Source organism: Cuculus canorus, chromosome 23, assembly GCF_017976375.1.
Source record: "Cuculus canorus isolate bCucCan1 chromosome 23, bCucCan1.pri, whole genome shotgun sequence".
Classification (NCBI taxonomy): domain Eukaryota; kingdom Metazoa; phylum Chordata; class Aves; order Cuculiformes; family Cuculidae; genus Cuculus; species Cuculus canorus.
Window position 1 is genome coordinate 3,742,988 of NC_071423.1, and position 15,797 is coordinate 3,758,784.

The 15,797-nt window shown below is 49.9% G+C and overlaps 1 protein-coding gene across 6 annotated transcripts in view; it reads right to left on the bottom strand.

The window, feature by feature from the left end:
- B3GAT1 (beta-1,3-glucuronyltransferase 1) overlaps positions 1-13,851 on the bottom strand; it is a 39,052-nt gene extending 25,201 nt beyond the window's left edge. For 5 of the 6 annotated variants that reach the window (XM_054086848.1, XM_054086847.1, XM_054086845.1 and 2 more), the window contains exon 1: positions 13,376-13,851. The gene's annotated coding sequence lies outside the window, so the exon portion shown is untranslated. Of the gene's footprint in view, positions 1-1,496; positions 1,516-13,375 lie in introns of those variants that run through there. The other variant, XM_054086844.1, reaches the window with a different exon arrangement.
- Between the last annotated feature and the right edge of the window lie 1,946 nt (positions 13,852-15,797).

Genomic DNA, 15,797 nt, shown 5'->3' on the forward strand with positions numbered 1-15,797 from the left:
TTTTGAAGGCTGGGGAAAAAGGTATGCAGGCATCCAAATTCTCCATGACTTTTGAGAACACCAGCTGCTCTAAGCTTAAGTTCCTGAAGATGCCACTGAATTAAAAACTGCTTTGCAGGTGCTCTTGTCAGACTTTCTTGATGGTGTGCACATGTCCAGGCTGCAAGGTGCTCTGGACAGGCAGCGAAGAGCATCCCTTGCTGTGGGAGCACGACGTTCCTGCTTAGGGAAAGCACAGTGCTCCTAGCATGCTGTAAATTCACTCACGGCATCTCCTCCGTGCTCCTTCCCACAACACCACTCCCAACACATGCTGCTCACGAGGCAGACACGGATGCTTGGAATTAGTTGCCTTGTATTTCAGGGGCACTAAGAGCAGCCAGGCAGGTGATTTGAGCTGAAGAGCTCCTGGGCTATACATTGACATATAAATTTCTGCCTTACTGCAAACTCTTTTGCCCTGCGGACAAGCCTGCAAGGGGGCCAGGGCTCCCAGGGTAGCTGCTGCACGCTACCCAAGCAGCGTGTTTAAGAGTCCTTGTTGGCTACTGCCCAAGCAACAAACCCTCCAGCATCCCAGCATTCCCTAACGCTGCAGAATATATTTATACCATAGCAGCAATGCTTGGAGGGACAGGGCCATGGACTGGGACACAGACATATTTCCTGCAGATTTACTCTCCTATGGCTTTGCAGGATGGATCTAGCGAAGATGCAGAGCTCTCGCAGCTCCCTGGTTAGCAGTCAGGGAAGAAAGCACAGCCAAAACCATTGCACCAACCTACAGAGCAAATCCCCATCTTTCTTCCCCGTTAGGTGGCTTCTTTATAAAGCTGAAACTCGGATCCTAAGCCCTGCTCAGCGCTGCGTGGTCAAACAGGGCACGGAGAGCCCAACAGCCTGCGACCTTTCCAAAAGTCACTAATGGGACTGAGGGATTAACATTGATTCTTTCATGCTACAGCGTGGAAAGGGAAGGGGGTGTGGGGGGGTTGAATCCGGGATGATAAAGCAAACGCCCAACTATAATTCAGCAGCTTGCAAGCCAATCAATCGCAGCTTGCAGTCCTGCAGTCCATTAGTCCAGCCGCAAACCTCCACAACCTTCTCCTTGGAAACAGGAAGGTCATTTGAAAATTATCTCCCTTCAGTTTCTCATCCCTGCTGAAATTCAGCAGGGTCTCCTAACGCTGCTGTGCCTGCTGAAAGGAAGCGCGCAGGGCTTCCCGTGATGCACTCGTCCTTCTTTCCTCACCTCCTTTCTCCACAGTGAACACGGAGTCTTTTGTCTCCCTGGGAACCTTTGACATGTCAGAATAACAGTGCCTGTCTCTCATTTGAGAGGCATTTGGAAGGAAATTATTTCCTTTCTCCTCCTAGCATAACACCTCCCATATGCCAATCCAATAAACCCAGAGCTATTCCGGCATTGCCCAAGGAGGTGGGATTTGGCTCTTAATTTGTCTCGTAGGGGGAAAGGCATGGGCTACACCTACCAGTCTATCCAGGTTCCAAACTAAGCCTGGCTCTGGCTCTGACTTCCCCCATGGCTTCGTTATTTTGGCTCACCTGCACCTCAACTTGCTCTAGAGGTGAGATGAAAATAGCTGCCTACTTTTGGACAGGAATCACAAGGCTCAAGTAGCTCACAGGCTAAATACAGAAATGGCACAAGTACCGATGCCTGAGGTGTTGGCACACTGCAGCTAACACCGATCTTATGGCCCAGTGTGCCTGGGGAAGGTCATTTCTCCTAATTTTAGAATCACCCGATGGCCAAACCCAGCCCAGATCTTCTCCATATGAATGAGAAATGGAGAAGCCAAGCAAAGCCTGATTTAAGCCAACAGCTTCACAGCCTAACTAAAAAGCAGTGAAGAAGCAGCCCTCATGCATACAGGCACCTACGAGTGCCTCTCCCTGCTGCCCACCTCCCCAGCACCACTCACCATCCCTCGCCATCTCCAAGAGCATCCTCATCACTTGCAAAAACGTGACCTGCTCTGCCAAGCATCATCCTGTCATGAAAATAGTTGGGACACGGGGCAATATTCCCTGTGGTCCACAGAGCATCCCGGCACCAGGGAACCCCAGCCCACACGTGGCTGAAAGCGTGCGAGTGTAATTTGATGCAGAGAGAGATGCAGACACGGCTGATGGACAGACAGACTCTCTTGCAGGGATTTACTTGCAAGGTGAGGAGCGAGAGAAACCCTTGGGGAGCTCTGGAGGGGTTTGTAACGGCTGCTCTAAGAATACTGTAATCATGGAGTAATTATGGTGCATCTCAAATCAACCAGGCAAACTACATCGTTATCAGTATGACTGTCACCAGCCTTGCATGGCAGGGACAGCGCAGCGGGGCATCCCTCGCTCAGGGAGGGAACAGGATTAGGAGGGCATCAACAGAGCCACAGAACAGACCCTCTGCACCCCCTTTGGCTCTGTCCCAGCCACGTGACAGCAGCTTCTTCAAGCAGCTAGAACCACGCCTGTGCCTTCCTAGGCTGTATCTCAAGGTACAACCCTTAATTAGGCAGGCTGATTTTACCTTTTTATAATTAAACAAATACCTTCACCACAACAGCAGCCCTTGGCATCTGCTTGGAACTGTCAGTCTTTCAAATGTCATTCCTACAGATGACTAATCTTTAAAAACCAAGGATTACTCAACTCCTTGACTCAGTTGGTAACGAGCCAGAGAAGTAACGATGGTTGAGACAGAGGGAGAAATCAGCGCTCTTGGACTCAGAAGGGCTCAGTGCTTCGCGTGGCCCTAAAGCCTTTTTGCAGCTCGAGGCACTGGGACTCCCTGACAAACGCGGAACACAGGCTATGAAAAGGGATGCAGTACGTCTGTGAGGACCTCTCAGCACACTTGCTCCTCTGAGTCGCTGTCTTGTTGATGAAAAAAGGAGAATATCCTCTTTCGGTCTCTCTGAATGTGTTGGTTTTCTCATTTCATGAAGATCTCATTTCATTCTGCCTCCTCCACAGGCTCCCTTCTGAACAGGTTTTCCTGATCCCCCATTTCCCCACATCTATCCAATGTAATATTGTTTTGGGAAGCAACCCAAGGTTTACAAGCCAAAAGTGCACCAGAGCATCAGCAGCACGGGAGTGCCTGTGTTGATCCCAACCTGAATGCAAACACTCATCTGCTCCACAGCCCCTTCCCCTCCCTGGACAGGAGCCCCGGATTGCTGCACGGTTCACAATTTGCTCTGCAAGAGGAATGACTCAGGCTGTAGGATAAGTTATTAACTTCAGCAGTCAGAGTCTCTTCCCATTAGAGCGCCCTGGTACAAGATGCCTGGGCGAGAGAAAAAGGACTGCCAGGCAGAGCAGAGAGCACACGAGACAGCCATGAGAAATAACGTTGGCAGCATTATTAAAAGATAATTTGGAGGAAGAAAGGAGAGGTGCGTGGGGGGTGACAGCTTCAGAGGATTGTAACAAATCCTTCACCACCAAGGGCTTCACAGCGGTCAAATTTCCCAAAGCCAGGGCATAGGGCAGTGGCAGGAGGACAGCTTAGGTTCCCCTGCTCCACAGGTCAAAGCACTGCTTCCATACCCACATCCTGCTGGTGCAAAGCCCCCAAAGTATTCAGCAGCAACAGGTTTACAGCATGTGATGTTCTCCTGACCCCAGCACCTCTTCACATGATTATGGTGACAATAATCTCAGTATCCTTGCAATGCCATGGACTCCCCTACAAAGAGCAGAAATTGGCAGCTCCCCTTCATAATGTCCCCTTTGGGCTTTATTTAGAGAAAGGCACCCTTTATGGCCAGTTTTGCTTCTTCCTGAGGTTCATGTGCCAGGCTGGTGGCAGAGATAGTATCTCCACCTCCAGGATCCAGACAGCTCCACCTTGCTGCCAAGGGATTCATCGTAGAGTAATTCTCTTCACAGTTATGCCTGCCAGGCCCTCTTCTCAATACTCTTGGCTGAACGCTGGCTGCTCGCACTTGGAGAATTTCAGAGCTAAAGTAACTAATAACTTAGAGTTAACTATCTCAAAGGTAGATACGACTTCAAACTCAGCCACCCGAAGATGAGTCGAACTCTCATCACATTGCTTCACAGTCTCTTCTAACAAATGTTTTCCTCTGGGGAGGCCCTGGCCCAGGTTGCCCAGAGAAGTTGTAGCTGCCCCATCCCTGGAAGTGTTCAAGGCCAGGTTGGATGGGGTTTGGAGCCCCTGATCCAGTGGGAGGTGCTCCTGCCCATGGCAGGATGGTTGGAACCAGATTATTTTTAAGGTCCCCTCCAAACCAAATCATTCCATGGTTCTATGAACCTCCTGTCATGCCTGAATCTCACTGTGCAGGCCAAACTAGCACAAACAAATCCCATCATCTTTCCCACTGCCCAAAGAACCCAACACCAAACAGATGCCTCACATGCAGCAAACAGCTTCCTGTGCAGGTAGAGTTGTCCCTGCCCTCAGATTTCACACAATCTTTTCAATGCACCGAATTTTAGCATTTGCATTTTTTTCCTGCCAAAAATCACGCTAGAAATGATGCTCATCGAACTGACAAACAGAAACAAATACATCCAAATCCTCGCAGAAGGTCATTCCAGGAGCCACACACTCTGAAAATGAATATGTTAGAGTTACGCCTTGCGGAAATGCCACTATTAAAAGAAAGACACTGGAAGAATAATTCATTAGTGATGACTTCTGTAGCTTTAATCTCCATAACCAGCTGTCATTCATCCAAGTGGATCACAGCCCATCTGAATAAACGTTTGAATGTCCATATAACCCCCCAGCCTCCAGCCAAAGTCAGCCTCTCCTGGGGCTCTGCATCCCTGCAGCTACAGCAAGAGCTGAGGGAGGAAAGACAGAATATTCCTGTCTCACCAAGGCTGTAGGGAACATGTAGAGAAAGAGAGTGCCATAAACTGGCTGGCAGCCTTTCAAGGGTGGCAGGCTTGTGCCAGATTAGACATCTCTTTCCCAAATTAGAAGCAAAACGTGCCACTAGAAAGTCAGGTGAAAGCTGTCTCTCAAGGAAGCAAGAGGCTGCCTCCCAGTACCACTGCGTGAGGCAGCATCTCAAAGCATCCTGCTAACTGGAGCACAGCTGTTGCCTCCCCAAAAAAGCCACAGCTCCCAGGGTCCAGTCTTGTTTCTGTCCTCCCAATCCTACCTACTCGTCCTTGCAGACGTCATGCTTACTGACCCCCAGCGTAAACTCTGCTAGGGTTTAATCACAGCACCACTCTCCTCCCATTCACATCAAGCTCCTCGTGGAGGCAGATGAATGGCATCATTACAAATATTTGTCTTCCCCAGCCCCTGAGCTGGGCAGTGGTCTATACTGACCAAAGGAGACAAGAAAAGACCAAAGAAGAAAAGAAAAGACCAAAGAGACACCCTCTCCGCCTCAGTCATAGGGTTTACCAGCCAAGTGTCATCCCTGCACGGTCCTGCCAGGCTCCCAGCATCCAGCAAGCTCCCAGTCCGGACCAGGACTGCAGCTTACTCTGTAAATCTCACTCCCAGTTTCAGAGGCTCAGCCCACTCACTGATCTGCCTCTCAGCAACCACCACGTGCATCTATTATTCAGAAGAAATATCAACATATTCATAAGCCAAAATAGGTCCCAGGTATCACCTCCAGTCTCTAACAAAATCCCTCCTGCAAAGCTGTTCTTTCCTCAACATAGACCTACCGGAGAAGAGTGCAGTGATCTTGCTTTCATCCCTCCGGAGGGTTTTACAGCTTTGTTACGGTGAAGGACAGGAATTAACAACCCTGTCAGGCCGCTCCCTCATCATCTGGTTAATGTTCCTCGTTAACGGCTACGGTGCAGTATCGCTCACCTTCTGTACACTCCACAAACCCCATCCTTTCCCTTGGGCTTGCACTTACAGCTCCCCATAGGGAGGGAGGGAAGGATGGCAGGGCAAGAAGGGCATGGGGAGTGAAGTGGTGCCCACAGGAGGACAGTGACTTATCCAACACAACGTTCCAGGCCCCTGCAGAGTTCTTCACACATGAAGGAGGCACCAGCTACAGCTGGCACGGGAGGGCTCCCTCAAAACATCAGCGATGCTTCCCTTCCATCACATCTGAGTCTGAATGTGGCCATGCTGGGCTGCTCAGGGCAGTGTAACAGCTGCCCTGGTTTGGACCAAAGCTCCTACACCCAATGAATAACTTCTTTTAGTATTGTCCCTCATCTCTACGTACAGAAAATGCTTCCAGAAGTGCCGCTCCTTTGCTGGTGGCAGGCAGGGCACAAGGAGAAGGAGGCAGGAGGAAACATGCAAGCTCAGTGCATCTCTTGTTGCACTGTGAGTACCCAGAGCCGTTCAAAAATGAGCAGAAAGCATCAGTGCAGACACAAGAAAAGGCCCCAAATCCTGCCTTGGAGCACCCTGAGGTAGTACAGCACTCTGATGTGCTCCCCCTGCGCAGGGATGGGCTGAACGCTTTGGTATAGCAATTCCCACAGCATTAATTCCTGCCACAAGACTGTTGCATCAGTACAAGGGGGGCACTATGTCACAGTCTATCATAGAAGATGGTCTAACCTGGTCCTGTTCCCTGAACAATGTCACTCCCCAGCGCTTGCTGAGGGGCTTCTCATACCCTGAGAAGCTGGACTTCCCCATGCAGCCTCTGGTCAGTACAGTCCCAGCCTTCACGGGTCCACCTGCATTAAGAGAAGTGCCTTGGTACGCAGTTCTTTAGCTTTAGAAGCTTCCAAGCAGATGGAAAAACAGAGGCTGAAATCCACAGAGTTTAGGCAGTATGCTTCAGCGATGAGGTGATATTTATAGCCAAGCCCAGGGGAGGTGGCCCAGGCACCCGTTCTGCTGCCGCACTGTGTGTCTCTGCGAGGCCAAGGTGGGATGCTCCAAGGCAGCTTTACTCTTGCAGCTTGCCGAGCACCCACACGCGTGTGCAACCAGACCCGCTCAGCACAGCAGCACACAAAAGCACCTTAAACCACCGCTTTGTGCCACCAGGACAAGAGAAGAGGCTATGAGAAACTATGACTTATCAAAAGTGGACTCCCTCTCCTACTGATGGCGATAGGAGTGATGGGTTTTATTCGCTGGGAGCTGCAGTGGGCTCCGAATCACACTGGCATTATGTTATGATAATGCTGGAAGTATTATAAATGCTTTGTGTGCCAGACAAATCCTGGAGCAGGCTTCGAAATCCCTTCAAAATCCCCACTTGCGTCTCTGCATTCATCCATTCATGAAATCCAGAGCAGAGCCTCAGCATCCATCCTTTTGCTGCTGGTCTCTTTCCAGCTGAATGGAAGGCGAGGCAGAGTCAAAGTATTTCTCCTGGATTAGCCGCCTTTTGTCTTTCAGGTGCTGAATCTGAGGAAGAAACCGTGCTAGAGCGTTTAAGAATGATATCCAGCAAAGCAACTGAGACAAATGCCATGCCCCGTTCTCCTGCCAGAAAGTGAAGACTGGCTCATTGTCCATGAGCTCTGTCCCCCATAACCACAATGAGCCACGGCACTGGGGAAACTGGGGCTCTGCCACCCACACGATGTGATGCACGGTGTTCACGAGGCTGGAGGAGTGAGAGCTTGGAGCCAGGCAGGAGGAGATCTTTGTGCTGCAGTTGTGGACGTGTGGTTCCAGATGAATTCCCACGCACAAAAGGTCAGATAAGAGCTGCACTGGCCTTGCAGCACCCATCCGCAGGGGTCGAGAGTGGGAGACACCATCTCCTGCTTCCTGCAGTGCCGTAAGTTTAGATGTTTACAACAGAATTCACCAAGTTCTTTTTGCAATCAACAGGAAGAATTAATTCAGCCTGGTTTAGACAAATGCTTTCAGATGAGCTGCACCCTGGAGATGCCCATTTCTCTACTACACAGCTGAACCCACATAAGCCAACATCCACGTCTTCAGCACACTTGAGGAACAAATTTTCCACCTTTCTGTGGGGTAAGCAGACTTCGTTCTCCGAGCTACAGCTTTCCATTCCCTATCCATTGGGCTCTGACAAGGTTCCCAGATGGCAGACAGTGCAGAAGAGCAAATTTTTCTGACCACCCAGCCCACCGGCCTAGAGAGCACAAGGCAGGAATGGAAGGAGAGAGTTTGAACTGTGCTTTCCGCGTTGCATCAGCAGAGCGACAGCTGCTGTTATTTCAGAGAGGAAAACCAGTCTCCAGCAGACACTGTGGAAGGAACCTGGGGGTCAGCAGGCATCTGATCATTCCACATGGTATTGCAACAGCCCAGAGCCGAAGAGAATTCTCAATCATGATGTGAAGGTGTAAATCCCCTCCCCAGAGGTTTCAGGGATGAGTTTGGGTTGGTTTTTTTTAATGACTTTAGAATCATAGAATCGTTGGGTTGGAAAAGATCTTTGAGATCGCTGAGTTCAACCATACCTATCCACCAGTAAACCAAATCTTTGAGCACCTCATCCATCCGTCTTTTAAACACCTCCAGGGATGGCGACTCAACCACCTCCCTGGGCAGCCTCTGCTGGTGCCTGAGAAGCCCTTTGGTGAAGAAACGTTTACTGATATCCAATCTAAACCTCACCTGGTGCAACCTGAGGCCTTTCCCTCTCATCCTATTGCCTGTTACTTGGGAGAAGAGACCAGCACCCACCTCACTTTAACCTCCTTTCAGGTGGTTGTAGGCAGTGATGACTTTCTGAAGGCTATCCCATTCTAACCAGCAGAATTTCTTCTCTATATTCCTGTATCTTTGCCAGGGGATACCTTACATGATCACAGGCCAATTACCTTTCCCTTGTCAGTGTTTGGATCTCCTTCCATGAAACCCAAGCATGCAGTAATTTCTCTGCCCATCCTCTTCACTTACATGCCACGCTCCAGTGCAGAGTCGAGATGTTCACAGCACCAAGGACTCCAGAGTATTGAACCACGTCTCAGGAACTAACAAATAGCATTTCAGGGCAGTACACACACACTGGAATGAGGCAAGCAGTGACCAGTGCATTAAGACACACTTTGAGAGCCAATAGATCACCTGCTCTTAAAGAACAGCAGAAGCAGTGCAGGAAGCCTTGTACAGAAGCTTAGCTCTGGTCTTGTCTTTAGGAAAATAGCTCATATCCAAGCAGGAGGGGATCTGGAGCGTTTCCTATTTATTCTCCTGTCACTGCCAGGCATATCATGTTGTGTTCCTCATGGCTTATATGGATAGGATAGCTGGAGGGATTTCTGAGCTACTACTGCAGCTGGCAAATTGCTTAAAGGCTCCGTGGTACTCGGGAAGGACAGGGCATTTCTCAGACAGAAATTCTGAGTATATGTGCATCTGCCCCCAGCTGTACCCGACAAAGAACACACACTTCCATACACAGACTGAGACAGAGTATATAGGTGTGCAAAGCAGCCTGTGCAATGCTCTCCAGGCCCAGTGGATAGGGCATCCGTCTGCGCAGGAGTCATTTTAAGAGCCTGCAAACAAAGTGCCTTGGAAAGTACCACTAGCGTACCCGCAGATGGAGAGGGTCAAGACCAGGAGGAAGACTAAACTGGCTAAATATGTGGGACAAAGCCATTACCACTGCAAGAGACCGAGATCTGCTCCCTAGCACAGTGCATTGTTCTCATTTCCTCAGTCTTCCCATGCCTCAGTTTCCTGAGGGCGTGGAGTTCCCATTAAAAGATGTAGGAGGCTATATTCAATAGTGATTAATACACCGTATTACTTAGAGCATTTTGGGGTGGGTCCACGTATCCAGATCAAGATATGGAGATTAATTATGGGCCACACCCTGTGATCTTTACTCAGAAAAGCCCTCATTAGCCTCTGAAGGTGAATCCAGCCCTAATGTCATCTTGCCAACACAAACAGCTGGGGCTCACAAGGGAAAAAGGGAGAAACTATCCTCACTATGTAGACCTTGTGCTTGGCGAAGATCACTTCTCTTGCCACTAGTGAAGCAAAACACGGGTAGGTAAGCAGTTCAGGATCTCCACAAGCAAAGTATAGAACACGACATGTTACAGAGAACAAGGAAAAGACACTGCTGAGGGCCCTTCCGATGCTTCCAAAAGATGTTTTGTGGCTGAAGACACACTAAATTCATCTTCAGGATGTCCCCTGACAAGACTTAGAGCTACAGCCCACCTAACTTTTAAAGGCTACTGCATGCAATGGAGGGCTGCAGAAAAAAGACAGGGTGTGGAAGCTACAGAAGGCATCATCTGCAGAGAAAGATGTTGACCATGGTCTGCTGTGTCCGCAGACTTCAGAGACCTTGCTGGTAAGCCCACATGGAAAGCAGTCCTGGGATCCAGGCAGATGCTAGCACTGCTCATCCCTGCAAGGCAAAATGCACAGCGATGCAAGAAAGGACCATATCCTGTCTTCCTATGGATTCCAACCTGCCCACTGAGTTTTGTCTGGAGAAGAAAGAATTGGTTTTGCACATCTAGAAGAAATAAAACGAGGGCAAGAGGGAGCAAAGGCATGGCAAAAGGTGAGTCTCCAAGAAACACTAGAAGATGAATCGTGACATTTGCCCTGGTATCCCTCAAAAGACAGTTTTTACTTCCTTCTGCTGTGGCAACGTGAGGGTGCTGGAAAACATTAAAAAGGCAGATGCACTCTTTTCCTTTCAGAAAGCATTATTTTGATGCTGAGCAGCCAGCTTTGCACGCAGGGAAAGCATGTGCTCACACTGTTGCTGGAAGATCTCTTGGTCAACTTATGCCAGATCTCCTGGCTACAGCAGTTGTTTGCCAGAAAGACACAGCACTTGTGAGCGTGCTTAACACCAACAATGCCCTGCACGTTGGAGGCACTCGCTGCTCTTCTGGCCTCAGAAGGTGCACAATCGTAGAGCAAAAACCAGAAATAAACAGAACCACACTGCAGGTCAAGGGAGGGGAGCAAATCCAGGTGCCGTAGGGAGGGGAGCAAATCCAGGTGCCGTAGGTGGCTGGAGCTTAGATGAGGACAAAGCCACAGGAGAACAGAACCACTGGTCTCAGTGACACCGTATCAGGCCTGGGATGTGCACGAGGTGACAGTCCCTGCCCAGGGTTGGGGAACTAGCCCCTCTTTCCATTCATTCTCCACTATAAGCCACCTCGGTGGGTCAGGAAGCTTTGGGATGCCGACTAACAAGCAGGTAAGCTCTCCCAACATTTTTTATGGATGCCCCCTCACTTTGCTGTCCTAGAGAATCAAAATGACATGAGAGTTGTGTTCTCTCTTCTGCACCTTCCTTGGGTCAGCCCAGCTCTGAGGGAACCAGCTCTCATTAAAGCTGTTACCGAGTTGTTAACGACTCTAAGTTCACAGTGCTCCGCTGGAGGAGCTGATGATGTTTCACCAGGAACATCTATCGGGGGGTACAGGAAGGGATTTATAACTCAGCTGCCTGAAATGCTCAGGCATTCAGAGCCAACATCACCAATTTATTTTTCCTCCTCTGTCTTCCATACATATTCAAACAGGAAAATGAAACCACAGGTCAGCTACCTTCCCTTTCTAGTAACATGCACTCTCCTGCTGGCTTTGGCCGTTTCCAAAGCTCTTGGCTCCTGTCACAGAATTAACTCTCACGAGAGAAATATCCTTCTTTTTCACTGTCTAATTTTTCAATTCCTTCACCAGAACATCTTCCATATTCCTCAATGCTTTGAAGGCGACAGAGAAAACAGAGTTGGGTGCTACATACAGAAAGAAGATATTTGACCCTCTTTTACCAAGTCCCTCCATTTCCCCACACCTTTTCTACCCCAAGTCTGTCAGCTAACCCAAGGAATCCCAACCACTGTAACCTTCTAGTCAAATCCTGGTCAATCATTCACATCGGAGATCTGTGTACAGAGAAGGATTCATAAACAAGGCAAATAAGATGCGTGTGGGTGAGTTAGGAGAATTTCCTTGTATGACCAAGGATTACTAGCAAAATGAAGGAACGATTTGAAGTACATTCACTGTACATTTATACAGCCTTTCTTCTGTATTTACATGCATGCACAAACAGACCCAACCTCCCTCATTTACACAAGTTGGTGATACCTCACTGTAGGTGTTCAGGGACACTAGAAATTAAACAAGTACATATGAACCAAAGCAACAGACCATATAGCCTCTTCGAGTCCCTAAAAAACACTGGACCCTAAGCTCCTGAGATGCGTATCCAAGCTCTTATGTCGACTGTCATCATGCTGTGGCTCAGGACTTTCTACACTGAGTGCACGTAAGCGAGGACTTCTGTAACACATCATTATCAAAGTAACCAAAGCAAATACCAATCCCATGCCAAGGTGCATCAAGAAGCCCCTGAAGGTAAAGGGAAGAGAGGCATCTGATGGACAGCACAGAACAAATAGATATTGCAGCAAGATCCTGCCAAAGCTAGTGACACCCAGCCAAGACATTTACTTGCTGAGATTAACTGGCTATGGGCTCCACAGCTGTAAAGATCAGGTTCTCCTCAGCACTTGCCCAAACAACCGGGCTAAGCCACCTCCCAGTATTATTTGAAGTTGTGCTTTCTTATCTAACTGAGAGAAATTAGGACTTTTGGGGTCAGAGACGCAGAAATTGAGTCAGATAGAGGCCCAGCAGGGAAAAAAGAAAGCATCATTCGTGAACAGCTTCATTGATCATCATGGACTTTCTCCCCCATAGTCACTATTTTTCATCCCCACCCACTCCCGCAACATAACACGATACAGAGATGACTCCTCAGATGGCAAAGCAACGCTCTGCCACCTCTTATTCCTCCAAAACATAGCACTCGGAAAGCTTTTCCCTTTAAGTAGCCTCGAAGTTGGCTCTCATCACTGCTGACACAAATGAAAGGGATTTCAGTCCCCATCCTCCTAAATCCCATCCCTTTCTGTTGTGAAGAAAAGGCAGACGATGACCAAGGGAAGATAAAATCAACTCTCTCGGTCGCCTCTTACCTCCCTCCCAGCTTTCTGCAAGGATGCACTGGCAGGCTGGAGGGGCGCGGGGCCATTGTAGTCCCCATGCAGCTTCCCCGAGAGCTGCACGCAAGCCTGGGAGGGGAGCCCCGGAGCAGGTGCAGGTCTGGGAGGGCAAGGCTGGGAGCCCAGTGCTCCTGGAGACGAGGCACCGGCATATTTCCCATAAAGCAGGCAGCCTTCCCCAGGCAAAGCAGCTTGGCATCCTTAGGTATCCAGCCTGAGAACCGGGGGCAAAGTGATCTCCATCACTGCAGCCCCCAGGACTCATTCTGCATTCTTTAAATACACTGAAAGGGGTAGAAAAATCGCTTTGAGTCTTTCCTGCTTCCTCCCGCTCCCTGCCCGCTGCACGTACACATACACCCATGGAGCCCTGTGCATAAAGAATCTCTGTCCTGCTCAGCTCAGCCATGCAATGCCTGCAAGAGGCAAGAGTTACCTTATTCCCATAGCCTGAGCCGCCTTCTGTCTCCATCGTGGCTGGGAAGCTGCTCCCATTCATGCTTTAATCCCTGGGAACAGAGGCACGATTCACAGCGGCTGTTCACCCACCGGAGTGGGCTCCCCCCAGCAACCTCCTCCTTTTCCTCTCCTCCTTTTTAGCTCGTTTGTTGGGTCCAGATATATATATATATTATGTATTCTTTCTTAATCCAGCCAGCAACCAAGACACTCCTTCATTTCTTCTCTGCCCCCGCGTTTCACTCGCAAAGAAACAGCATTGGAGAGCTCCTTCCTCCTCCGTGGACCTCCAGTTCCCCAGGTCTGCCTTGCTGCAGCGTGGCGTTAAGGGAAAGAAAGAGAGTGGAAGAGGGAGGGAGCGCGCAAACAGGGAGGAGGAGGAGGAGGAGGCCAGTGGGGTTTGGGAGGAAGAAGCCAGAGCGTGGCTGGCTGCTTTGTATCCAGAGCGGTGCCGACAACCCCTTCCCCCCGCCTCGCCAGAGGAGGACCTGTGCTGCTAATGGTCTGTACCAATTTATTCCACTTAGGCAGGGGCACTTCTCCCTGTGACGGGAGGAAAAACCAGGGAAGGCTCAGAGATGGCCCCTTAAGGAATTGGTTCCTGCTCTGGCATCACCCGCTGAGTTTGCGGCCACAGCTTAGGGGAGATGTTCTCCCAGCTCAGAAAGCAAACAGAAAGTGTGAGGCTAGGAAGGGCTGGGCAAGAGGGAAGGGTCTTGCTGGTGAAGAGGCTCAGTACCTCTGTGAGAGAAAGCAGTGAGCATATGCTTGGTGGAAGGTGAGGTTCCCCTCTAGCCTCTCCAGGAGGCTGGAGGAGCTCTGCTCCACTTTCTGCACCCTCCACTCCCTGTCGTGCATGCCTCTGTGCCCAGACTGATGGCTCTCCGTCCAAGTCCACTTGGGCTTTGCAAGCAGCGGCTAACTCTCGTTAGTCCTCACGCAACTCCCCCTCTGCCTAGCACCAAGCCTTTCCGTGGCCCCACTCAACCATCCCCACCCAAACAGCAAGATACCCCTACATCCCCCTGCCAGATGACTGAGAACCCTGGCACGGGGCAGAGGACAGCAGGAACACACTTCTCCCATGGGAAGAAGGCTCTGGATGTGAATTGTACCCTAGCCTGGGTACAATTGCACCAAGCCCCGCGGGCAAAGAGGACCTCTAACAACGCAGCAGAACCCTAGTGATGCTCCATTCCTTCATAGGAGCCACCTGAAGGACGCAGGGCTTGAAGGAGCCGGAGAGCAGAGCTTCTCCTCTCCTGATACTGACCTTTAATAGTTAACCCAGGCAGGGCTGACTCATGCTCAGCAGCAGATTTCTCCGAGATGGCTGAACACCACAGTGCATTTGTCTCTGAATGCCACGCTCTCAGCTGGACAGTTTCACATGAGCCAAAAGTCAGTCCTGAGGTTGGGGCCAAGTTACCTTTTGCCTGTCCTGCCTCTGCTGCTTGCTCACCTGCCTCCAAGCAGATAACGCCCTCCAGGCACTAATTCTTCCCGGCTATGTTCCACAGAGGACAAGCACAGATCCACAGCTACAGCTTCTCCTTTGTGACTCCTTTTCTTCCAGATCTGGTAAGGTTACAGTGTCATGGTAACCTGGAAGTAGAAGGAGATTTACTTGTGCTGTACCAAAAAAAAGAACAACAAAAGAACCCTACAATCTTCCAGGTACTGTGAAAAGTTTTCAGTACTCAGGGAGCCGAGATCTATATTGTGGAACAACTTCAGTGATCTTCACCAGTGACTCTAACTTTTTCCAACAGGCTTTTTGTTTTCAACCTGTAGCGTTCAGAACCGAGTTATGGATCACAAGAGTTACCTGGGAGCAGGTCTGCTTTGTAGCATGGAAGCCAAAGTATTACCCACAAATTAGGAAGCTTCAAGATGCACTGACAAACCCTATTTGCACCTTCACAGGGCTGTGGACAGCAGCTCCTATGCTCTTCCCCCCAACATGAAGCAAGCTGGAGGAGTCCATACATGGCCCCAAGGTGCTGCTGAGGTGGAAGCAAGCCTTGCTGAGACTGGCAGGGGCTGCACTGGATGAACCAGGGAGATGATGGTCACAGAGAGGGATGCTTGAAGGAAGGCACTTTGTAACATCCTCACCCTGCACTTACTCTGTGGATGAACAAGCGTGAAGGAGGACTGCCAATCCAGTAAGTGCTCCTTCCTGCAGAGCTAAAGGGGCGGCACAGCCGGGCTAGCTTCTACTCAGCCACCTCCTCTGCAAAACAAGGCAGTTCTTGCAATCAAAGGGAACATGCCTTTTTTTTGTCCTTGGTCTCATTTTCTGCAAGGTACCTAGGGAGAGATCAGCTCCAAAGACTACTTGCCGGGGAATTTTGTGCCAATTCAGCTAGTACTAAGGGTTTCACTGAACTCTACGT